We start from the raw sequence: 23,771 nt of genomic DNA, 5'->3' as shown, positions 1-23,771 counted from the left end.
GGGTGGCAAGAGGAGGCACTGGGGGGCTGATTGCCCACTGTGGGACATGGCACATCCATCCCTGGAGCATCGGTGCAGCCAGGGCAGGGCTGGGGCTTGGGTAGTGGACCCAGCCTGGTGGTCTCTGTGCCACCCATCAGCATCCCCAGTCAGCTGCAAGCTCCACATTAAGCTTATTCTTTGTCAGGGAACGTAGTGACAGGACAGGAGATAATGGCTTTAAACTAAAGATGGTAAGTTTAGGTTAGACAGCAGGAAAAAGTCCTTCACAATGAGGGTGGTGAGGCACTGGCAGTGCTGCCCAGAGGAGCTGTGGATGTCCCTCTGGAGGCACTCAAGGCAAGGTGGGATGGGGTTTTGGTAACCTGGCCTGGTGTGAGGTGTTCTTGCTCACGGCAGGGGCTGGCACTGGACGGGCTTTAAGGTCCTTTCCAACCCAAATTCTGATTCTGTGATTCCTGGACACAGTTCCCACAGGTCAGTTACCTCCCAATAGCAGTTTGCTGGGGCACTGAGGACTTGACAAAGCCAACGATGGATTTTGGAGGAAATATTCAAGTTCTGACCTAACGTTCGTTAGCAAAGCACACACTTTCTTCCTCCAGGAAGCACATTTCAGACTGGAGCACCTGGCAACATCGGCTTAAACCCTTCACAATCCCCCAGCATCAGGGAGAGAAATCACAAACTAACAGAACAACCAGAAGGCCACTGCTTGGCGAACACGATCTGCGAATACCAACTACCAGCCACAGCCTGTGCTCAGCCTGCTGTGCACATCTGGACGGCAGCAACACGTGCAGGAAACAGCCCCCAGCTGCTCCTGAACTGCTGGGACCCTGCTGTGCCTCTGGGCATGACTGCACCTCAGTGACCGCGCTGTGCTCCCCCGTACCCAGACACACAACAGCAGCTGAAGGAGACAAGGGAAGAATCCTCCTCTGATCAGCCCGCTGGGGCAAGGACCGCGTGGGGCTCCAGCACGGAATGGATGGGGTGAGGGGGGTTTGTGGGGCTCAGTTACGTGCAGAGAGATCCCAGGGGGGACCCAGCGTCCCTGCAGCTTGGAACCCATTCATTCCAGCTGCACACATCAGGCTGACTGGCACCGGGCACACGTTTCACTTCCAGACAGCCACAAATAGAAGTTGGGATCTCTCAATGCGACAGCGGCGATTCGAGTGCCTTTGGCTCAGCCTTAAAATAGTGGAAATCCCACGGAGCCAGCAATTAGCTCTTGATTCCACTTTCTCACCACCAAAATCCCCTCTGTGCAATTGCAGATGCAGCTGTTGGAACTGGGAAAAAACTTTAAAACTTGGGTGTAAAAGAAGCAGAACGAGAAGAAAAAAAAGAAAAATAGGAAAAAAGCATATAGATCTAGCTAGCTTGACGTCCTTCCTTTCTACTCGCTTCCCACCCAGTTGTTTAAACCAAAGGCAAAACAATGGAAAATGTACTCACGGAGACATGGTGCTGCTTGCCCTCCTCCACCAGCATTCCTGCGCCTTGCCCTAGATAAAGTCCCGCCGTGCTCACGCCATGCTCCGCTGGGACGCCGAGCCCTGGGGCAGGATTTAAGGCTCTGCAGACCCCGCCTCTGGGGCAGCCCAGCTCCCACCCCAGCCCCTCTCCTCGCCGGGTGTCCCCAAGCTTTGGGAGAAGGTGCTATATATACCGGGCAGGAAGGAGGCATCGGTTTTTAAATCCAAACAGACCGCCGGCTCTGGTTTTAGGAACGGTGCCTGGAATTTTGCTGCCGAGCTCTTGAGCGGACTGGAAGTAAATTAATAGCATCGGCTAGCGGTGCTGGTAACAGATTTGTAAGACAGAGAGCATGACTAATAGGGAACATGTGGAAAACGCATTTTGGCAAAAGCTCCTTGGGTAGAGAGCAGGGGGAAAAAAAGAAAAAGAGGCAAGGCTCTGTAGTGAGAAGTGATCTGAAGGTCCTGCCTCGCTGCTTCCCCTGTTCATGGATAGGGACAGCTGGAAAAGGGTTTTTGGGTACATTTTAGGGCTTTCTGGTCTCTTTGTGGAAGGAAAAAGAATTAGTAAGTGTGGGAATGTGCGTGAAGCCTGAGGCAAGTGGAGAAGAGCCCCTGTCTCCTGGGGGCATCTCTCAGCCCTGCTCCATCCACAGGGACCCTTATTGTCACCAGCGGGGTCAGGGCTCCAGGTAGCTGCGGGGTCAAAGTGGGGAGCTGAGGCAGAAAACCTCCCCAGGAGAGGAAAACAGCAGAAAGGATCAGACCCAGCCTTTGAGGGGTAAAAACATGGGAGGAGCACATTTTGATTAAAGGGGACATACGATTTACCAGCAATCTTTGTCCCAAGAGGGTTCTGACTAAGCTGGGTATTCCAAAGAGCCCAGTGGGATGTGGGGTGGCAATTCCTGCTCACTGGAGCGTCTCAGGCAAGCAGCAGCAGCAGCACAGAATCATAAAGACCTAAAAGATCACTGAGTCCAACAAGCAACCCATCACACTACGCCCACTAAGCATCTTCTGCACCTCTCCATGTTGGTGGAGCACTTCAGCCAAACCACTGTGTCCACAGATCTAGGTGTATTGTGGTAACTTTAAATTACAAACTAATTACCCTTGTGCAATGATGAGCTAATTCATTGTTCAGAAGCAGCTATCTCTGATAGGTAGGTGGAAAGAGCCTCGTATTCAGGGAAGTCGGAAGTAGAGGTGAAGATGCCCTTGAGGGGTGGCTGTCACACTCAGAACAGGTCTGGGGAGGGAACTGGGGGGAAATAAGCTTCTAAACAGCCTGGGTTGAAAAGGACCTCAAAGATCATCTAGTTTCAACCTTCCTGCCATAGGAAGGATCACCAGCCACCAGACCAGGCTGCCCAGAGCCACAATCCAGCCTGGCTTTGAATGCCTCCGGGGATGCGGGGATGGGGCGTCCACAACCGTCCTGGGCAAAACGATCCTGCCTGCATGCTTCAGAGCTCAGCACACCCACAAAGCTTGCACTGCCAAAGGAGCTGGGGGATATGGAGCTGGTTCCAGAGACCGCCGGATCTGCTGGGTCTCCTCCCAAAATTCCTGGACATCTCCCATCGAGACCAGACCAAGAAGGATAAAATACTCACCCCTGCACGATCCCTCACATCCGGGGCAGCACAGGGTTTCACCTGGCCGTCACCTCCATTCTGCCATCCCACTCCCAACACATTTCACACCCGCCTTTACAGGACCGTGAGACCCACCAGACCCGAGGGATGGCCGCCAGCATCTCCTTCCCACCACAGGCTGGGGTGAGACCTCCAGCAGCTCCAGCTGGTGCAGGATGGAGCTGTGGAGCAGGATTATTAGTTACTTAAAAATAACTTCCAGACTCCGCAGGAGAGCAGGCAGCGGCTTTGAGATAAAAGGCAGCTCAGCGCAGTTCCAGTCCCACGGGTCACACAGGCTCTTCAGACTCTTTGCAAGGTTATTTATACACACAGTAATCTCTTCTGGTGGACGTCTTCTTGGAGCATCCATGCTGCAAACAAGCTGGCCATCATCTTCTCTTGCTCCAGGCTCTGGGGACTGCGTGGTTCCCATCACATGAACCCAACCCATCGCCTGGGGAAGGCTGAGCGTTTCCTCCTGCCTGCTTTCATTGGTTTTTTACCATTTGAGCAGGTTATGCAAGGGCCAAAACCTTGGCTGCGTGTATCCAGGGTAATAACAGAACAGCAGGGGTATGCACGCTCATACACAGCCTGTGTTTTCTTCCTTCCAAGGCAGACACTGGAGAACAAACAGAGATTTTGTAGCCATAAATAAATGTTATGGCCTAAAAGAGCAATAGGAACCTTTTCACTCCCTGTGCAGCATCCAGTACCCTGGGCTTCAGTTAGTGCTTGGCATTGAGAACAGGAAACAAAGGGGGATGGATGTGACAAAAGCCTGGACACTTCTGGCTGCTGGGGGTCACCTCACCCAGCTGACACCACTGGTATTCCTGACGTGTTTCTCTTGGCTTCCCATTGAAATGAATAACTGCAGTCATTAATTATGGTTCTATCTGGTGTTACATCTTCCTGCTAAGTGATGAGTAGCAAACATACGTATCCAGTCTGGCCCCAGACTGACACAGCTCTGTAATGCATGACACTGAGTTCAGTTTCTTCTCTAATTTTCACCTTCTGGGTTTCCATTTGATTTGTTTCAAAACTACACAAAGTGAAGAAATGCATTCAAATACCGAGCTTGCTTATTAAAAAAGAAGACCCATGAAGCAGCATCACATGAGTATGGAGACTTATTTTACAGAACCTAGAGAGAAAAAGGGATCTGCAGCCCACGGCTCACAGCGAGCGACGGTGAGAGCCTCAGAGAGACAGGCTCAGCTCTTGGCTTTGTGAGCAGAAGCGACGCTTCGAAACATAAGAGCTAAATGGGGAAAAGAAGAAAAAAAGAAAGAAAAAAGGGAAAAAGAGACAGGTTTTGATTTCATTAGTGCTTCTGGTTTGTTGTGCTGCTCTTTGCAGCCCCACGCCTCCAGCAGAGCTGTTCCAGAAACAGCGTTCAGCACAGATCTTTGTCAGATGTAAACATGTGCTTCAGGGAAGGGCAGCCTCCGTGTCAGCGCTTCCTCCTGCGCTCCGCTTCCCTTCCTCCTGCCGTTATCTGCATTGTCTTCTGCTGGTCCTGGGCGGGCACTGCTGGGTGTGGAGGAGGAGGAGGAAGATGAAGAGGAGGAAGACGAGGAGGACTGCCCCATGCCTGCCACTTGACTTACATCCAGCCCAGGTTGTGGGTTCTCACCTGTCCCCTTCCCAGGGCTGTGAAATTGGTGTTTCCTCAAACACCACCTCTAGAAGATCACAGTCTTGTCCTTAGTCACAGGAATCAGAGAATTTGTACTCTTGTTTTGCAGCACTAGTGATTAATAGCTCTGACTTTGCCATTTACGCCCTATTTCGCATACAAAGTGGGCTACAAAAGAGCCCATAAAGGGCTCATTTTTGCTGTAGAATCACAGAATGGTTTGGGTTGGGACCAATTCCAACCTCTGACACAGGCAGGGACATTTCACTCTAGACCAGGATGCTTCGGGTGTTGTCCAAGATGTTGGACTAATCAGGGCTCACATCGTAAGGACGCAGCCAAAACCTCAACAGTCTCACAGTAAAAACGTACAATCAGGGTGAATCACGCCCATGTTCAGATCTGCTCCATCACAGAACTCTGTGTGGGCTTCTCAGAAGAGTGGTGGTGACGGCCCTGGTGCGGATACGGCACGTCACCCCATCAGCATCGGGTCCATTCGTCTGTGCTCTCTGCTCTGCATCCATTTGGTGGCCCAGGTGGTGACGGGATGACGGCAGGACCCGGTGATCTTAGGGGTCTCTTCCAACCCCAGTGATTCTGTGAGCAGGGACGGTTGGGCGTTGTGATCTCCAAGATCTTTTCCAACCTTAGTGATTCTATGAGCGGGCCTGGAGGGGCTGGGCTGATGGTTGGACCTTAACAACACTACGATTCTACAATCTCTTCAAAGCTTTAACCTGGATGACAACACGGCGGTGGGTCTCTGCCCCTTGCAAGGACCAAACTGAGAAAAAGAGCCCATAAGGATTTTTGGCTGTGTGACAAGAGGATGCCTGAAAACAAGGTGAAGGCCGATTTCTTCAACACGCTCTGCAAAAATCAATTCAAGCTCCCAATCACCACTGAATGTGGAGCACGGTTTGGCATTGAAGATAAGTCAGAAAACAGAATTTCTATTAAATTTGCTTTGGTTGGTGATCAGAGGAAAAAGCCAGATGTTAGCAGGATGAAGAATGTTCCTGCTGAAAAACAGTGCAATGTTTCCCTGGGATTTCACTGAATCATAACTGCGGAAAGGTAAAAGCACTTCTCTTTGAAAATGACAAGAAAAATCCAATAAAGGGAAATAACAATAAGATTTAAATCACAAAGCACAAAAGCCCAGAGGAAGCATTTAAGCTCGGGCTGGAGCACAGAAGATATTTATTCCAGCCCTTCCCGACTGAAATTTTCGCTGCACTGGACGCATTCCTGAGATAAATTTCGATGTTGACAAAATCCCCTTTTTTTTTTATGATGGAACCTTTTTTTTTCTGACGTTTTCAAGGCTGACATGCAAAGAGGTGACAAGAAAAGACCCGTGATGGGGACACTGCCCTTCATAGCATTCTTCTCTCCGTCTGTTCTCGCTCCAAAGCAAGCAGACCCAAGGCAGAGATCTGCTTCAACAGCCAGAGGTCTCTGCAAAGGCCAAAGCGAGCAATTATTCCCTTTATTTGCTTCCCTTTCCTGAAGCAGCCGGAGAAGCAAAGAGGAAAAAAAACCCCACATTTCCAACCCCACCCCATGTGCTGGGGCCAAACCTGGCGCTCGTGCTGGACCACGTCTCTCCCACCAACCCAGAGCATCTCCTGAACCCTCATAACAGGAAGCAATAAAGCTCCCAGCCGGCATTCCCAGCACTGCTGGCTGCCGGTGCAGCACTATGAATCCAGCCAGGCTTGACTTGCTGGAGACCTTCCTGAACGTGCAAAAAAAATCCCCAAAAAATCAAAAGAAACCGGAGGAAGCGGATCCCCAGGCAATGAGTGGCCGTGCAACAGTTCACCTCCACCCCTCATCGCCCTCAGCTCCTCCTTTAGCGCTTCACTGAGCAGAGATGCATGGAGAGGAGAAAGGCCAGGGTGCATGGGAAAGATGAGGGAACTCTGCAAAAATTCAAGCGGCATCAAAAACGGCCCCATTTTGGGCTGTTCCAGGGAGCTGTTTTTCTCCCAGCACCTGTCCACAGGCTGCTGTTAGAGGGGAGCCTGGAAGAGCCCCAGGAAAAAGGAGGAGGAACAAGAGGAGCAAAGAGCAGAGGTTCGTGCAGCGTCCTGCAGGATGAACCCAACCAGGCTGGGAACTGCAACTCAGCATTTATGGACATCTCGGAGGTTGGAGATAAAGACAAAGTCCCAAAGCAAGGGCAGAACGCTCACCTCATCCTGCAGACACTGAAAATACTTTATTTCATTTGTGTGTGGTGGATCGCTGACTCTGAGAGTCTGACTATTATTTAGCAGCCCCAGTCAGAAAAATGATGGTGTCACCTTCACAGCACATACCTCTCCTGTCAGACACAGGATGGGGACAAGTGTCACTGTGACCAAAGTCCCGCACTACATGTAGCAGCTCTCAGGACAGTTCTCCCACCAGGATTTAACTTGGTCCATGTGGATTAGTGCAGCCCTATGTCCCCGCCAGAAAGTGGCAGCAATGAGAACTGGGTACAAAGATATAAAGGTTTCTTCACCACTCCAAAAATAACTGCAGTTTGCCAAGTGCAAGTATTTACAACACAGAAAAGACATGAATTCTGCATGAGGATGTCCCCCACCACTCCGTGTGGGAATGCGACCCATCTGGATGCGACCTGATGACCAGTACTAATAAGATTTAAACACAGCTGAAAGGGAACAGAGCGTGAGTCTAACACATGATAAATGTGGAAATAAACAGGTTGGATGTGCTGTTCTTACATAACAGAGAAAACTGAAAGCAAAGTGAAAAGGAAACGGTACTACTATGAGATTTCCCAGCCTTCTAGCTGGGTACCGGCACGACTGCTGCAGGTTTCTACTCACCCAACCAAGATTTACTGTTGCACCAGTATCACCAGTAAATATTTCAATGGACACTTAGGTAATTATACACAGAGATATTTAAGCAGTCATATCTACGTGCAGAAAAGAGAAATGAGAGACAGAGATGCCCGGAGGAGCGGTACGGTACCTTGCCCAGCAGAGCCAGGGGTGGGAGCATCGGCGGAGGATGGCTGCTCAGATCCAAAGGGGAGCAAGGAGTGGGAATGGCTGGGAGCCTTCCTGGCCTTGTTTATATAGGTGGGCCCCCACCCTGTGTGAGGCTTTCTGCACTGAGCCCCACAGCTGGATCCCCAGTGCCAAGAAGGCGGGACACGTGTGTTTTCGTCCCCAAAGCTCGCAGGATGGGTGGGATGGTGTTGGATGGGTGTCTCTGCCTGGAGATATATGGTGAGGTGGAGAGGTGCCTTCAGGCTGGTGTACAGGTGGGAATGGAGCCAGTCCCATCTGGCATCAGGCCATGCTGATGCCTGAAGCTTTGACATTAAGAACTTCAGAGCCTGAGGTCCGAGCCCTTGGGCACCCAATGAGGGGCTGATGGCACCTCAGCCACTGCAATGTGCATGAGGACACAGCTGCCTGTGTTATGTGCTGGGCATCCAGAGATCCAAAACACTGCCAGGACCACCAGTACCATCAGATCTTACAGGAGCACCAGGCTTCACCTACACCACCACCAAGCCCTACACCACCTCCACCAAACTGCGTATCAACTCCACCAAACCCTACACAAGCACTAGTAAACCCTACACAAGCATCACAAAACCCTACATCACCATCACCAAGCCCTACACAAGCACCACAGAACCCTACAAGAGCGTCACAAAAACCCTCCACCACCTCCACCAAAGCCTACATCCCATTCTGTACACCCTCCACCTTATAACCAAACCCTGCAGCAGAGGAAAGACCCATGATGTCTCGGTTGGCACCATAGGCTGAGGGTTTGCTCCATGCACAGGACTAAGGCAGACCCCACGCATTTGCCCCTACCAAAGGACGGACCAAGCTGATTCCTGCTGCTGGGACCTCTTCACCCCACGTGGAGCCAGGTGGAAAGGAGCTGGGAGAGTTGAGCTGCAGCCAGATGCTCTCAGAGGATCCTCGTGGGATGGAACCTTCGTCACTGCAGCATCGCCCTTCTGGAGCCTCAGTGGGAGAGCATAAATCTCAGCACAATCCCTAATGAGCAGAGGGGGCTGTGAGGGTCATGGGTCCTGAGGTGCAGGCAGCCCCAGGGAAGCTGGCTGTGAGCTGTCCCACAATGTGAGTGCACACTTTGCTTTGCAGCAGGTTGCTCGGGGGAATGAGCAGCAATGAAACACTGGAGAGGAGAAAGCGCAATATTGAATCCAGCTGTGAAAACAAAGATTAAAACCCTCTGAGCCTACAACCTCCCTTGGCCAACGAGTGGGAAAAACGTGCCAGTGTTAATTTCTGTCTCCTCATCCATCCAGCAGATGTTTTTTCATGAATGAGCATGTCGAGGCGGAAGGGGAAGAGGGGGAGATTTGGGAGGAGGAGAACAGCCCTTCCTCACCTTTGACACAGGGAAGCCTCTGCACAGAGGCTGCAGGGCTGAGCCAGCAATGCTTGGGGCTGACCCACAAGCTGAGCAAATGGAAAGCAAGATGAAGCTTTTTTTATCTCTTTGCTGACAGAACAGAATACTCCCAAAGGTAGAAATGTTTCCAAGAGATCATCAGGTGCATGGGTGCGAGTTTTGGTGGAGCACTGAGCAGCAACGAGCAGCCAGCATCACTGGGGCTGCACAGGGGTCACACATCCCTGTACCAGGCACCAGGCACTTGTCTGGCTCCCAAGCAGCGATGTGTGATGCAAGCTTTCCCCTCTGCCAGGTTGAGATGGGACACAGAGGATGCTACAGGCACAGTTTAACCTTCAGTAATGCTAGAAGCCCACCCTGACATTCATCAACTCCTCTCCCAGTTTTCTGCTTGCATTTCATAGAATCACAGAATGGCCTGGGTTGCAAAGGAGCACAGTGCTCATCCAGTTCCAACCCCCTGCTGTGTGCAGGTCACCAACCAGCAGCCCAGGCTGCCCACAGCCACATCCAGCCTGGCCTTGAATGCCTGCAGGGATGGGGCATCCACAGCCTCCTTGGGCAACCTGTTCCAGTGAACACTGATGTTTAAAGAGCTGAACAGCACGTAAAATGCAAAGGAAAGAGGGAGCAAACGAGAAATCCCTCATCCTCCTTCACCATCTGATACACAGGTCTTAGAAACACCAAATCAAGGTATCAGTTACCCTACAGGCAGACACTGAGATGCAGGTTTACTGCAGGTTGTTCTCCTGTGCTGGTCACTAGCTGGGCACCTGGCAAACTGCATTTCGGTACTCCTGAACGCCTCTGGAGACTTTCTGGATCAAATAGCTGCAAGCAGCGACCTGGCCATGAGCAGAAACTGAGGAAAGAAGATACATTTGTAGGAGAACCTTCTTGAAAATTCACTCTTTCCACATCTGGCCCCTCCCCTCCCTTCCTCGTGACGGCTGGATTCGATGATCTTAGCGGTCTTTTCCAACCTTAATGACTCCATGATTCTCTGCAAGGCATCCTCCCTTTAGCCTCCAGACAGGAATAATAAAGAAACCACAACACCATCTGTGTTTCTGAGGAAGCCTGAGGAGTGACTACAGAATTCCCTGCCCCTTCAGACACACAAACCAAAACCACAAACCTGGGCAGCCTTGCTTTACAACAGGACAGCATGCACAAGGACAGACAAGGCAGAGAACTTCAGGCCACGGGTGCTGCTGCAGGGGGCTGGAGGAGCAGCATCCAGCTCACTGAGCTGTGATGTACCCAGAGACTTGCACTGAATGCAGATCTTCACCCACCACAGCCTTTATTCCTGGATGGGCTTTGGGTCCCTATTGCTTTTGAAGCCTGGGAGCCTTCACCTCAGCCTTCTAGAGCCAACATCAGTGCTGCTCGGCCGCCTCTGTACCATCTCCTGGGCGACCATTCTGCCATTCTTCCACTGCAGTTCTGTCTCATGTGGGTCCTGACACAAAGCAGCTACACCACTGCCTCCCTCTTGGATGGGTCTCTCCTGCCTACACCCTTCCCAAAATGTCATCACTTCACCCCAGACCATAATCCCCTTTACCTCTGCCCCTTCTGATTTAATCTAGCTCCAGCAACAAACAAAATCCAGCAGATCCTCTCCATGCACTTCTCAGCATCCTCAGGACTGCAGCCCTCGCTCTGCTGCTTTCCATTCGAGCATCTTCATTCCATCCCCCTTTCAAAAAACTGGCTGACCAAGTGTTTTATTTCTTTGGCTGGAGCCCTTCTTTTCTGCTCTGGATTTAATTGTCCAGTTGTAACAGCCAAGAATTTCTAAAACCTGACGGAAAATTAAAGAACCAGTGCAGGAGTAAAACCACTCCAGCCTTGGAGAAGGGCGCTTTCATTTCCTGCCAGCCATCCTCTTTCAGGCACTGGGAGCAAATTGCTTTGTGCCTTTCCAACCACTAAATCCCTCCCTTGGACCCATAATGGGGGCACAGCTCAGCTACACCTAGTTCCAGCTATTGAAATGACGACGATGGCCTTCATCCCACAGGAACTGACCCCTCTGCTGCAGCAGGGGCTGGTGGAAGTGTTGATGACATGTGGACATCAGTGACCGCCACAACTTTCCAGCGCTGTGTGCTGGAGCCAACGCAGAGGCAGAGGTGGAGGGCTGTGAGCTCAGGGATGGGACGTTGCCACAATGCTCAGCCCCACAGAGAAGTCAAGGGTTGTGTGGAGGGGGAATTAGGCTTTGCTTTGGGGTTGTCCTATCAGTCCATCAGGGGGTGTACGGTGGTTAGCCGGAACACTCTGCATGTCAGCATATCCAATGCAGTCATGACACAGTAATCCTGCAGTTGTGATACCATTGCTGGGCTTCACAGAATCAAGAAATGGGGGTCCTAGGACCAAGGGTCATCAAGGAGCAATGCAAATGGCCCCCCTGCAGCTCTTATAGAACCCTAGAATGGTCTGGGTTACAAAGGAGCACAGCGCTCATCCAGCTCCAACCCCCTGCTGTGTGCAGGTCACCAACCAGCAGCCCAGGCTGCCCAGAGCCACATCCAGCCTGGCCTTGAATGCCTGCAGGGATGGGGCATCCACAGCCTCCTTGGGCAACCTGTGCCAGTGCCTCACCACCCTATGGGGGAAAAAACTTCCTCCTCATATCCAACCTAAAGCTCCCCTGGCTCAGTTTAAAACCATTCCCCCTTGTCCTGTCACACACATCCCCAGCCCATCACTGGCTCCATCCATCCCAGCCAGCTCCAAGACAAGGTCTGCTCTCCCCACCTGCTCCAGTCCCTCCCCAGTTTTCTGATAAGTCCTTGCTTATGGCTTTTTGGGAGCTTTTGCCTATAATTTAGTGAACTACCAATTCCAATACTTTTCATTCCTATCCCTGCAAATTCCACGAAAGAAGAACAGGAGGACCTTGGACTGTGCAACAGGCAGAGCGGGGTCAGATGTACATCCCTGGGCAGGTCTGTTTTTAAGAAGCAATTACTGGCAAGGGAAGAGGCAAACCCTGCATTCCTCAGTGAAGGAATCTGGATGATGTCACCTCCTGTCCAGGCACAGGAGCATTCCTGAATCAGGCAGCCCCTGTCTGTGCTACAAATATTTGTGTTGGCCCCTCTGTTGGAAGCTTCCCTTTACAAGGAATATCAGCAGGATGAGCCCTCCTGCTGTACGGCTCGTTTCTGCCTCCACACATTAACAAGGGCCACAGGTTAATAGAGGTTTCACACATACCAAAGTTTTACTGCTCCAGTGAGCCTGTCTCCACCACATTCACTCAGCTCTCTAGTGTCACAGGCACAGAGCTGTGCCTCCAGTCCTGTGGATTTCTCTCCCTCCCTTTCCAGGGGGACGCAACGGCCTAAAGCACATCAGGATCTTTCCTCATCAACTGCCTGGGGATAAAGTGCCCTTTTACCCAGGTGGGGAGGCTCTGCAGATGCTTCTAGGAAAAGGGGCATGGGGCAAGTGGTGCAGAGGCAGAACCACGTGCAGCACAGTGGCTTCTCCCCAAAAGGGACTGATGTGAAAGCAGGAGGGGGAAAATTCTTCCAGCAGAACACCTGCCCCAGTCCCTGACCACACTCCGTTGTGTCCTCCAAGATGAGATCCTTCAGGACATTTGAGGTGGGATCCTAAAGTGTCCTTTATGATGCTTGGGTGGGATTTCACTGCCTGCATTTAGGTGCTGAGTCACCCTTTGGAGCTCAGCTAGGTCCAACAGGAGAGGGGTCATCCTGCCTTCAGCAGAAGACTGCAGAAGGGCAGTAAGATGCTTTCTGTGGGATGTTTGCGAGCTTTGGTTCCTCCAGACCCCACAGATGTTGATGGGATCTCCCTAAATTCTCTCATTTCAGTAAAACCTGAGTTCTGCCACTGAGATCCCTGCAACCTCACAAAGTGAGAAGGTCAGAGGGATGGAAGTGATTTGTATTTACACCAGCAGAAGGTGCTCCCCTGTATGAGTGTACAGATGAGCTGGCTTGCTTTATACGACAGCCCTTCTGAGCAATCGTTTTTGGAGGTTCCCCAAACCAGTGCTTTTTTGCTGACCACGCTGTCCTGCCAGGTCAGGGGCTGCAGGCAGGCAATGCCTTGGGCACTGCAGTCTGGCCTCTTTGGGCACAGGACATGGCTGGCATTGGTGTCACAGCTTCACTGGGACCAGTGGGCGAAGTCCCCTCTTCACCTTGGCCAATGGGGCTCTCACTCCTCTCCCTAAATCAGCTCTTTCCCAAACGACTGCAGGTCTATCAGCAGTGCTCTGCTGTTACTAAACTCCAGCTGTAAGAGCTGTCAGCAAATATTTCAAGCCGTAGATAAACTACACCCCACCAACATAAACACTCTGTGATGCTTGATACAAATCACTCAAACTGCTGCTAAAATCTTCTGGACTGGCCAAAAAGCGCTGTGACCTGCCTGGAGGCTCCAGGACTGCAGGTCTGAGTTAAAAAGAACGCTGCCAGTCCAAACCTTGCAGCAGGGCAGCTGCTGGGAGCAGAGCTTTCTTCTCATCCTCCCACCTTGGGATCTCCGGGCAAGCTGTGCTCCTGGAGTATCAAATTAAATCAATTCCACACCCACACACATCCTGACCAGCATGTAAAAACCTCACGTGTTTTTGCTGCTAGACATCTCTTGCAGAAAGCTGCCTGCTTTCCTCTGCTGCTCTCCTAGTCTCGCTGCCCTGAGGAGTGAGGATGTCAGCTTTTTTCATCCATCTCCTTCCATTTTCTAGGGCAGCCATACAACAGCATCTAGAAATAAGCTTTTCTTACAAATGAGCCTCTCATAGACTCCTCAGGAGAATCATGGAATTATTCAGGTTGGAAAAGACCACTCAGATCACCAAGTCCAACCACTGACCCCCATCATACCTCTGACCACATCCCTCAGTGGGATCAGTGGTCCTTGAACACCTCCAGGGCTGGTGACCCCACCGCCTCTCTGGGCAGCCTGTGCCACTGCATCACCGCTCTTTCTGAGAAGAAATTCTTCCTGATATCCAACCTGCCTCCACTCATTTAGAGGATGAAAGCAGATCAAAACCTTCCCAAGGACCTCCTTGGATCACAGCTACACACCACATACAGTCCAGCACGGACTCACCCAGCAGTCCTGTCCTCCCCTGTTGGCCACTGAAGCTTCCTCCAGTCTCAGGGCAGAAACATCCTCGCTCAAACCCTATAGCACCCTGCAGAGCCAAGATGGATTTATTTTGGCCACGGCTCTCCCCCAACAACACACCAAAAGAGCAGCAACGCAAACACAACAACCCCAGGGCATCTGGCAGGCCAACAGCACAGGCACATCTCCCAACGCCACCAGGGTGTGCAGTGCATCTCACCAGGGGACGTGTGCTGGAGCTCCGCCGGCCCAATGGATCTCCTCATCTCTCCCCAAGGACGCTGGGCAGTTCTCCATGCCTTGGTCCCAGTGATGGAACGTGCCCTGCTCAACCAAACGCCGTGTCCATCCCGTGCGAGCATCGAGGCCTGTTCAACCAGGAGCCAAGCAGCTGACTTCTCCAGCAAAGGTCTTCTGGATAGAGCAGCAAGCCCAGCCAAGGAAGGTGGGTGCACACTCCCCTACCTCCAGGCACCTGCTTCACCCTCGCTCACATCCAGGGGCTCCAGCTCTGTCCCCAACACATGAAAAATGCTTTGCCTGAGTTGCTGGTAGCCTGAGAGCTCCCACCTCCTGCTAAACCCAGCCAAGCACCTCGTCAGCATTCAACAAAGCTCCATGGAATGTCAGCCTTCCCCTCGTGCCCTTGGAGAGGTGGCTACATCAGGGACAGGCTGCTCCTCCCCAGCACCGCCTTGGGAGCAGCGGGAGGATTGTGAGAGCCAGCAGCCTTCCCAGAACTGAGCACTCACAGCCAGGATATCTCAAGTGGCTGAAAGCTGAAAGCTCCCTGCCTGGGAGCAGCATTTCTGAGGGAAAGCATTCGTTTCCTTTCTATCATCAACGTGGCATTGGGATGGGGAGCTGATCTTGGAGGCTAACCCCCAGTGCAGAATATCCTGAGTTGGACCCACAGGGATCGTTGAGTCCAACTCCTGAGGCTGAACGTGGGGACGGGAGCAATGTGCAGGGCAGAGGGGTGGGCTTTGGAAGGGTGATGGCACTGGGAGCTGCAGACAGCAGAGCTTGCAGGTTGAAGCACCTCATCTGGAGGGTCTGCAAGCCTGGTTGGGATTTGGTGTCTGCAGGACAGACACTGGTGCTTACGCAGATGTCCCAGACATCTCAACTGGACCTAAACTACCAGCCCCAGCCAGAGGATGGTGCAGAAAACCTCAGCGACATGGCAGAGCTCACACAGGTCCCACAAAATACTCTCTGGGTGAGGGAACACATGTCTGCTCTTGCACTGTGTCACCATGCAGTGACTGCTCCCCACGGCTGGGCAGCCTGAGGGGGAAACAAGGACGTGAGCTTTGCAGTAGGGCCAGTTAACTGCTCCTGTCTGTCAAAGAGGAGGAAATGGCTGAGCAGAGCAGCCAGCAGCACCATTGTCCCCAGCAGGAAAAACGGGATGATAAAAACGTGCCCAAAAGAATTTGGCTCAGGAACCAGCAGCAGGTTTCCAAAGCAGAGAGCACTGGATGCATGGGTAGGGCCATTTCCCAGGCTGAGTGTCACCAGTGGTTACTGTTGGATTTACTGCAACAGATACCCAAAGATGCAGCCCTCAAAATCCTTTTCAGCCACGGTGAGGGACAGCAGCATCCTGCTCAGCCTGCAGGCTTGGATATTAGCAAGAACTTCTCTGAAAGCGTGGTGATGCAGTGGCATGGGCTGCTCAGGGAGGTAGGGGGGAGGGAGGAGAGGAGTCCTTGTCCTGGAGGTGTTCAAAAACCATGGAGATGTGGCACTTGGGGAGCACAGTCAGCAGTGGCAGGTGAACAGTCAGACCTGGATGATCTTAGAGGATTTCTCCAGCCCCAATGATTCTATTATTGCAAGGAGGCTGTGGATGCCTCATTTCTGGAGGCATTCGAGGCCAGGCTGGATGTGGCTCTGGGCAGCCTGGGCTGCTGGTTGGTGACCTGCACACAGCAGGGGGTTGGAACTGGATGAGCACTGTGCTCCTTTACAACCCAGGCCACTCTAGGATTCTATGTTAGGGTGCTGGCTCCCAGCTCCTCTGTTCCCTAAAATTCCCACCCTGCAGCTGCAACCTTCCCCTGGGCAGGAAGCACAGCAGGAACATCCCAGCCCTCCTGGTGGGAAGGAAGCAGGAGATGCTTGGGGCCGGCAGCGATGCTCCAGCTCAGCTGCCCGCCCTGAGCTGCATTTCCGGGCCACGTTCCCAGGTTCCATCCGTTTGTGTCCTGCTGGTGGGAGAACTATGTCAACACAGAGCTAATCCTAGTGGAGAGGGCAGTAACACGGCCTCAGTGCCTGTCCTGACCCTGTGGAGCAGCTCATACCCACGTGGAAGGATCTGGGGGGCAGAGGGTCTCTTGGTTTGTTGGCCCACAGCAGAGGAAGCTGAGGAGAGGCCTCATGGCCCTACAGCCCCTCTTGGTGGCCTGTAGTTCCATAGCAGCCACCTCATGGCTAGACTCAGGGATCCTTGAGGGTCCCTCACAACTCAGGATGTTCTGTGATGCTGAGAGAAGGGGACAAGCTTGTTGATACGTACAGCTGCTCCAGGGGAGGTTCCACAGAAGATGGCCCCAGTTCTCCTCAGAAGCGGAGAGTGAAAGGATAAGCAACAGTCAGAAAAAATTCAACCTAACACAAAAAAAAAAATCATTTTCTCCATGACAGACACTGGCACAGGGAGCTGGTGAAATCTCCACCCTTGGAAATAACTCATTTGGACAGGGCCTTGGGCAATTCCATGCAACAAAGTTGGCCCTGCTCCGAGACCACCAGAGGAACCTTCAGCCCCTGTCACCCTGCAATCACACACAACACCATCCCCATCTGCCCCCTGCCCAACATCCCTCACACACACCAAGGAGGGCTGGGCAGCCTCCCCACAGCACTGCTCTGCCCCAGAGGAGTGAGAAGATGGACCTCAGGAGAGAACACAGAGGTTGCAGAGACCCTTAAGTCATTGCCCAAATGCTTGGCTTGTCTATACAGAGCCTTAGGGACAGCCCAGAGCTCTGGGCGCCGGCAGCATCGGGGTCCCAACCTCTGGGAGGGCAACCAGAGAGCTGAGGGGATCCACCACCGTGCCAAAAAACGTCCCCACACAACACCTGATTCCTCTGCAGAGACAGACAGAAAGACAAATTGCGCCAGCAAGGTTAGCAGTGAAACAGTAATTTCACTCCTTATGCCTTAATTTATAGGGGAGGAGTGAAACAGGGACTCTCATTTTCCTCCCAGTTTCCATACCCCCACATTCTCTATGGGTTGCACAGACAGCACGCAGCAGCCCTGCAGTCTTTCCTCTTTTTCTGGCAACAAGTTGCAGAAACAACAGCAGTTTACATGGCCGGTCACCAAGATCTCCAAGCAACGGAGCAGGTCAAAGGGAGCTGCTCAGCCTTAAAAACGACCCTTGTGCTGCTTGGATGAACCTCAGGTGGAAGAGCTCCAGACAAGCCATAAATTCGGAGTGAGCTGTGCTGGGCTCCACCTCTGCTCCAGGGGAAGGAGGGGTTTCCTTATGACAGACACTGACAAACATCTGCTGGTATTTCTGTCTTGGAGAACACCCAAGGATTGTCTCAGAAATAGCTCGCGTAGTTTGCAGGAGTTCCTTCCTTGGGATGCTTTCTAAGGAAGCTCTTGGTGGGAGACAGATTGCCCTCCTGTGGCACTGCAAGGGAATTTGGGCAGAACGAGGAGGTGCCTGTGGGGCTTTGGGTTAAAAGTTACCCTTTGGGGTTAAGGGTTGCCACTTGGGGTTAGGGCTAAGGGTTACACGGTTGAGTTAAGGTTAATGGTTAATCGTAACCCTTCTGGGTCAGAATTAAGGGTGAGTGAGATTTAAGGGATAGCCTTCTGGATTTAGGTTTAAGAGTTACCTTTTTGTTATTTGGATTTAGGGTTAAGGGCTGCACTTCTGGATTAGGCTTCTACCGTGCTCCCCATTGGTTGCTCAGGGACATGATTTAGTGGAGGGTTGTTAGAATTAGGGTAGGATGGTTAGGCTGTGGTTGGACTTGATGATCTTCAAGGTCTTTTCCAACCTGAGTGATTCTATGATCCTATAATCGGGGTCTGGACCCTTTGCTCACCGCCTGCCAGCACAGAACACGGCTTTCTCCTACACAGCATGGATTCAGTGAAGTTATATGACTTCATATACCAACTTCTTTGGTACAGATGAAATGGACATTTGGGGCTGGAAGGGAGAAATGCCTCCCCTCCATCTGGGGACCAGCAGGACCCAAGAGGGTCCTTTTAGCATTCAGGGAACCCATCTGGACACACGTTGGTTGCAACCAAGTTCCCTGTGCCCACCCCAACCACATCCACTGCAATCATACCAGAGAGTTGGGGAGAGGAGGGATGTAGCTGTGGGTCACCCACCAACCAGGGGGGAAGGTGATCATTTTTTTCCATGGGGATGAAGACAATAAAGGCTATGGAAATGCAATAGCATCCTTAAGCTAGATCCACCTAAAGACCTAGAGGCGTTAATAAGGGATGACGAACTGAGCTCACATCCTTTAAAAAATAAAATAAAACCACAACACAAAAGCACCTCACACAGAGCATCGCCCCCTCAATGGACCTTTTGTCCTTGGGTGAAAGGCAGCAGCTGCAAAACTGCAGCTTCTGCTGGGCTGAGCTCCATGCACCAGTTCCCATCCGTGCTGGGGCTGTAAGGAGCAATGTCAAAGCGGGGCAGCAAAGCAAGCAGGCTGCAGACCTGAAAGCTGGCAGTGCTGGGTCTCACAAACACAACCCAAGGGTCCAATAACAGGATTCTGTTTGGTATATGAGGAGCAGCACAGCTGCAGAGGGCATGAGGAAGAGTCAGGCTCTGTGCTTGAAGTTCACTGAGCAGCCTGGGCTGGGAGGGACCTCAAAGATCATCCAGTTCCAACCAAGTGTATGCAGGTGGAAACCAGATCCTGAGGCATCTCCTCACCTTCTTTTAGGGAAATGCCTCCAGTGGCTCTGGGATGTGGAAGAGATTTAGGATGGGGATCAGACAGAGCCCAGAGCACAGCAGTGTCCCCATCCCCACGGGGCTGTCCCACTGCTCTTCCTCAGAGCCTCCTCCTGATGTCAACACCTCAAAATGGAGAGAAAAATGGGATCTCAGTTGCCCTTCCTGCTGCCTCCCCACCTCTGAGAGGCAGAGCCCTCCACCAGAGCCATTTCTCTCCTTGAGCAATTAATTTATTTCTTGTTCTCTTCAATTCTTTATCACTTCCCTCTCTTCGTAAGCAGCTCAGGATAAGTCCAGGTGCAAACTGACCATGCCCAGGCAAACCCCACAGATGTGCACAACGGGTGGCACAGAGCAATTTATACACCAAAATAATCTTCACAGCTCCCACCAATGCATGCCTTCCAAAGGGAGGGACGAGGAGCAGAGCATCCTTTTGCCCCCATCCCAACGTCCCCCTTCCCAACCCACCGTATCACAGCCACCCCTACCTTTCACAGCCAGGAAAAAAAGATGCGGATCCTCACCGCATAACCGCAGCCCTGGGGGCAAATCCCTGCTGCTCAGCTGCCCGCAGCCCTGCAACAAAGCCAAGGAGGAGGCGATTATTCCTGGGCATCTCTCTGCCAGGCACAATGCGGCCACAGCCAGGCCGGGTGCTCAATGCTGCCATTGTCCCCCCCCCCTCCCTCCTCCATGCCTGTGGCGTGGATCCTGGAAATAAGAAAAAATACTCCAGGGGTGCAGCAGTAGTTGGAAAATGGGGCTGAGATGGATGAAAGAGAAGGATGGCCCCTTTGGTGTCGGAAGGGATCCTTGTGGGATGCTGCATTCAAGGGGAAGAGCACAGCAGGAGGCAACCAGGATGGAGAGGGCTGCAGGAGAGATGGGGAAACCTAAAGGCTTGGTGTGCTGGGAGGTGGGAACCAAGCTCCCACCTGTCTGTAGGGGAATTCCTTCTCTATGGCTGTGGTCAACAGAACAAGTTAAAAGCAAGGGGGATTCACAGAATCATATGGGTTGGAAAAGACCACTGAGATCATCCAGTCCAACCACACACCCATCCCCACCACAGCCCTCGGTGCCACATCTCCACAGTTCCTGAACACATGGATGGTGTCCCCATCGCCACCCTGGCATCCCATTCCAATGCAATACCACTCCCTTTGAGAAGTATTTTTTCCTAATATCAGCAAAAAAAACAGCTAATGCACCTCTGCTGGGGAAAGGATGCCCACTATGAAACTGCTTTGCTTTCCATCACTGAGACTTACTTTGAGATAGAAGCAGAAACGCTGTGTGCCCAATGCTGCTCTGAGGACTTGGCCACTCCACCTGGACCTGGGAGCAGGACCTGTCTCCCAGGGGTCTCCTCACTGTGGGACAAAGCCTGGCTGTGCTGAGCTCAATGTGAGCACCAGCATTTGATCTTCTCCTCCTCCTTTCTTTTTTATTTTTCCTCCCTAAATGACAGCCACGACCTCATGGCAGCCGGGACGGGGAATGAAAAAGCCAGAAAACATCCTGCTCCTCCCTCCTTTCATGCTCAGGGAGGAAGAAATGCAGAGCCAGGAGGGGACCACGTCCCTGCCTGCACCAGCATCCTGTTGTACCAGTTGCCACTGCACACAATCTGAATTGCAGATGGCTCCGGGCTATTGATGGCGATGGAGCCACGTCCGACACAAGCAGAATCACAGCTGCTATTGTCAGAAAAAGCAGCTCCCGTACTGAATTCCCTGCTTTTTGCTCATTTTCATGCCTGGGCTCTAAGGAATTACGAGCAAGGTGCTGTGTGTGCCCCCCCCCCCCCCACGGGTTGGTGTCCCTCAATCCCCAGCAATGACACAGCACAGCCACTCAATAAGATGACCCAAATTTATCACTTGCCCTCAGCCCCACTTTCCTCCCAGCACAAAAAGGGGACAAAGGGTCTCCTCCAAGAGCATCGCTAGATCTGTGCTTGGATGAACAGCCCCCTGGATAGAGTCCAAATGGGGCTGGTTGTCCCAAACGAGGGTTAATTGGTGGTTGGGATTTTCTGGGACCTACCTGCTCGCTGTGGAGCTCCGGGTTGGTGCCTCAGGATGAGGTGGCAGCAGTCTGCACGCAGCACTCCCCTCGCAGTCCTTCAGGAAGCAGAGGCAGGCACCATCAGCAGCACAGGCAGGGACTGCATCCCCCTCGGAGCTGCATTACCCTTTATGTGGGAGCTGCATTGCCCCCAAACCATTCCAGTGCATCCAGGCAGCTCCCTCCTGCTACAAAGTCAAGGCTGGTATGGCAGATTTGGAATATCAAAAAATAAACAGACAGAAACTATCAGTCTTAGAATCACAGCGTCGTTTAGGTTGCAAAAAACCTTCAAGGTCATCAAGCCCAACCTTGAACCTGATCCACTGAGCCCCACCACCACCCCCCATCCCACAGTGCACGGCCCAGACCCCCGTGCCAGCACTGCGCCCATTGGCCCCGACAGCAAAAGTTGAAGGCAAAGTGAACCGCAGAACGAACCAGACAACGACAGGCAAAGCAAGAAATCATGATGTTTTCCACTTCTTTTTTTCTCCTTGCTTATTTTCTGCTACAGATGCCCAATTATTTCCCAGGATCGCTCAGCCCCCAGGGGCCCTTTTTGCAATCACACGGAAGCGAGCTTGAAAATCAGTGCTGCCTCCAAAAGCAGCGATGCCAAGAAAAGCCACGGCAAGGACAGCACTGCAGCCCATGGGCTCAAGGGGGGACGTGATGATGGAAAGAGCCACGGGCTGGTGGATGGGCTTTGGGTTAATTTGGGCTGCTGGATGCTTTCCTGGAGCACAGCTCCAGCATTTCTTGGCTTCCCCTCGGTTGATTTGGGTTGGGACACCCAGAGCGGGCTCTGAGGCACTGCCTGCCCTCGTGTGTCCCTGCCATAGCAGCATGTCACCACCCGGTCACTGCTGAGCAGCACCTTGGTGTCCTGTCCAAAGAGTGGAGGAGATCCCTGCCATTGCACATCTTAAAGCCACCGCCCAGACACTGGCCTTTAAAACAGCACTGGTATCACCAGAGCCCTTGGATGAGCAGGAAAGTGGGAAAAGCTATCAGTTCATGGCCAAAAAATAATGCAGCAGCACAGTTGCAGGGATAAACCTTTGTCCCACATCATCTTCCTGCAGGAGGGATGTGGGATGAAGCACCAAGAAGCTTCCCAGGTGAGAAGGTTGGGAAGTGGGGTGTAAACATCCCCTTATTGGCACAGGGGGGTGGTGGGGTCACCGTCCCTGGAGGTGTTTCAGAACCATGGAGCTGCGGCCCTGAGGGCTGAGGTCAGACCAGGTGACCCTAGAGATCTTTTTGAACCTTTATGATTCCACGATTCTGCTGCTCCACAGGGTTGGCCTTATAAACAGCCCCAGGGTGCCCAAGCTGCTCTTCTGTAAGGGACAGCTTCCAATGCAAGCAACAGCAGAGCCAGCAAAGAACTACTGAGAAAGAGCAACGCAGCTGGAGAACATCCCAGCCTTCCCTTGAGGGCAGCTGCTGCGTTCAGAGCATGGAAAATGACTTCTGCAGATCGATCACCGCTGTCTGATGCCTCAAAGGGCAGAGCAGAAAGGGGTGGCTGCCCCCTCCTGTCCTCTCCCCCCTGGGCTGAACGTCTGTGGCTTTGGTGGCACACTGGGAAGGCCACAACAGGTGCCTCTGTTCAACCTGTTAGCAGGAGGTGACCTCATGGTCCACAAGCACTCCCCCCTCGTTTGTGGATATGTGCCCAAAACCCTGCTTGCAAATTAGGGTCACTGTACAAAGAGGTGGGATGGCTGCCATCGGCCTTGCAGGACCAGATGATCTCAGTAGCATTTTCCAACCTTGATGATGATTCTGTGACTCCAAGCTGTCAGTGCCCCCAGCCACAGGGCTGTCCCTGCCCTCACATCCCTCCAGCCACAGCTTTGCTGCTGCCGGTGCTCCCCAGGTTGCCCCTTTTGGCTGCTCTCCCCATCACCATCATCCCACAGCATCCCACACATCACAGCACAGGAGCAGTTCAGGAAGGGACACCTCACCAGTTCCAACTGCTGGGGCAGGACCCTCAGGGGACACCGCACACCTCCAGGATGGGACACGAGCTGAGCACACGACACCCTCAGAACCTGCTTTTCTTTTGCCCCGAGTCCCACAGTACTTTAAGAACAGAAGGTCCTCTCCAGAGCTCTGTGTGCAGCGATGCCCACCGTGCCACGGCAGCACCTGCTCCCTCCTTCACACACCACCATCCCGATGCCCACCCCATCGCTTCGCATCAGCACAGGCACTGAGACATTCGCTGCTTCACTCCATCACACACAGAGGCAGCGATGGAAAGCAGGCCATCCAATATAAGGCAGGTTATCGAGGACTTCCCTCCCTGTTACCACCACGGAAAAGCACAGCAGGAGGAGAGACCCACAGCTGAAGGGGTCCTAATGACTGGGGGG

General features: G+C 52.5%; 1 protein-coding gene across 5 annotated transcripts in view; it reads right to left on the bottom strand.

The window, feature by feature from the left end:
• GJC2 (gap junction protein gamma 2) overlaps nucleotides 1-23,771 on the bottom strand; it is a 31,806-nt gene that overhangs the window by 6,608 nt on the left and 1,427 nt on the right. Inside the window, exons 3-5 of one of the 5 annotated variants that reach the window (XM_042816715.1) lie at nucleotides 21,361-21,583; nucleotides 19,800-19,887; nucleotides 3,107-3,752 (exon numbers count right to left, since the gene is read on the bottom strand). The gene's annotated coding sequence lies outside the window, so the exon portion shown is untranslated. The other 4 variants (XM_042816714.1, XM_042816718.1, XM_042816719.1 and 1 more) reach the window with 4 other exon arrangements.

This window comes from Centrocercus urophasianus, unplaced genomic scaffold (assembly GCF_019232065.1).
Source record: "Centrocercus urophasianus isolate 14NV4802_14NV808 unplaced genomic scaffold, USGS_Curo_1.0 seq_16, whole genome shotgun sequence".
Lineage (NCBI taxonomy): Eukaryota > Metazoa > Chordata > Aves > Galliformes > Phasianidae > Centrocercus > Centrocercus urophasianus.
This window is presented reverse-complemented; position numbering and strand designations above follow the sequence as displayed.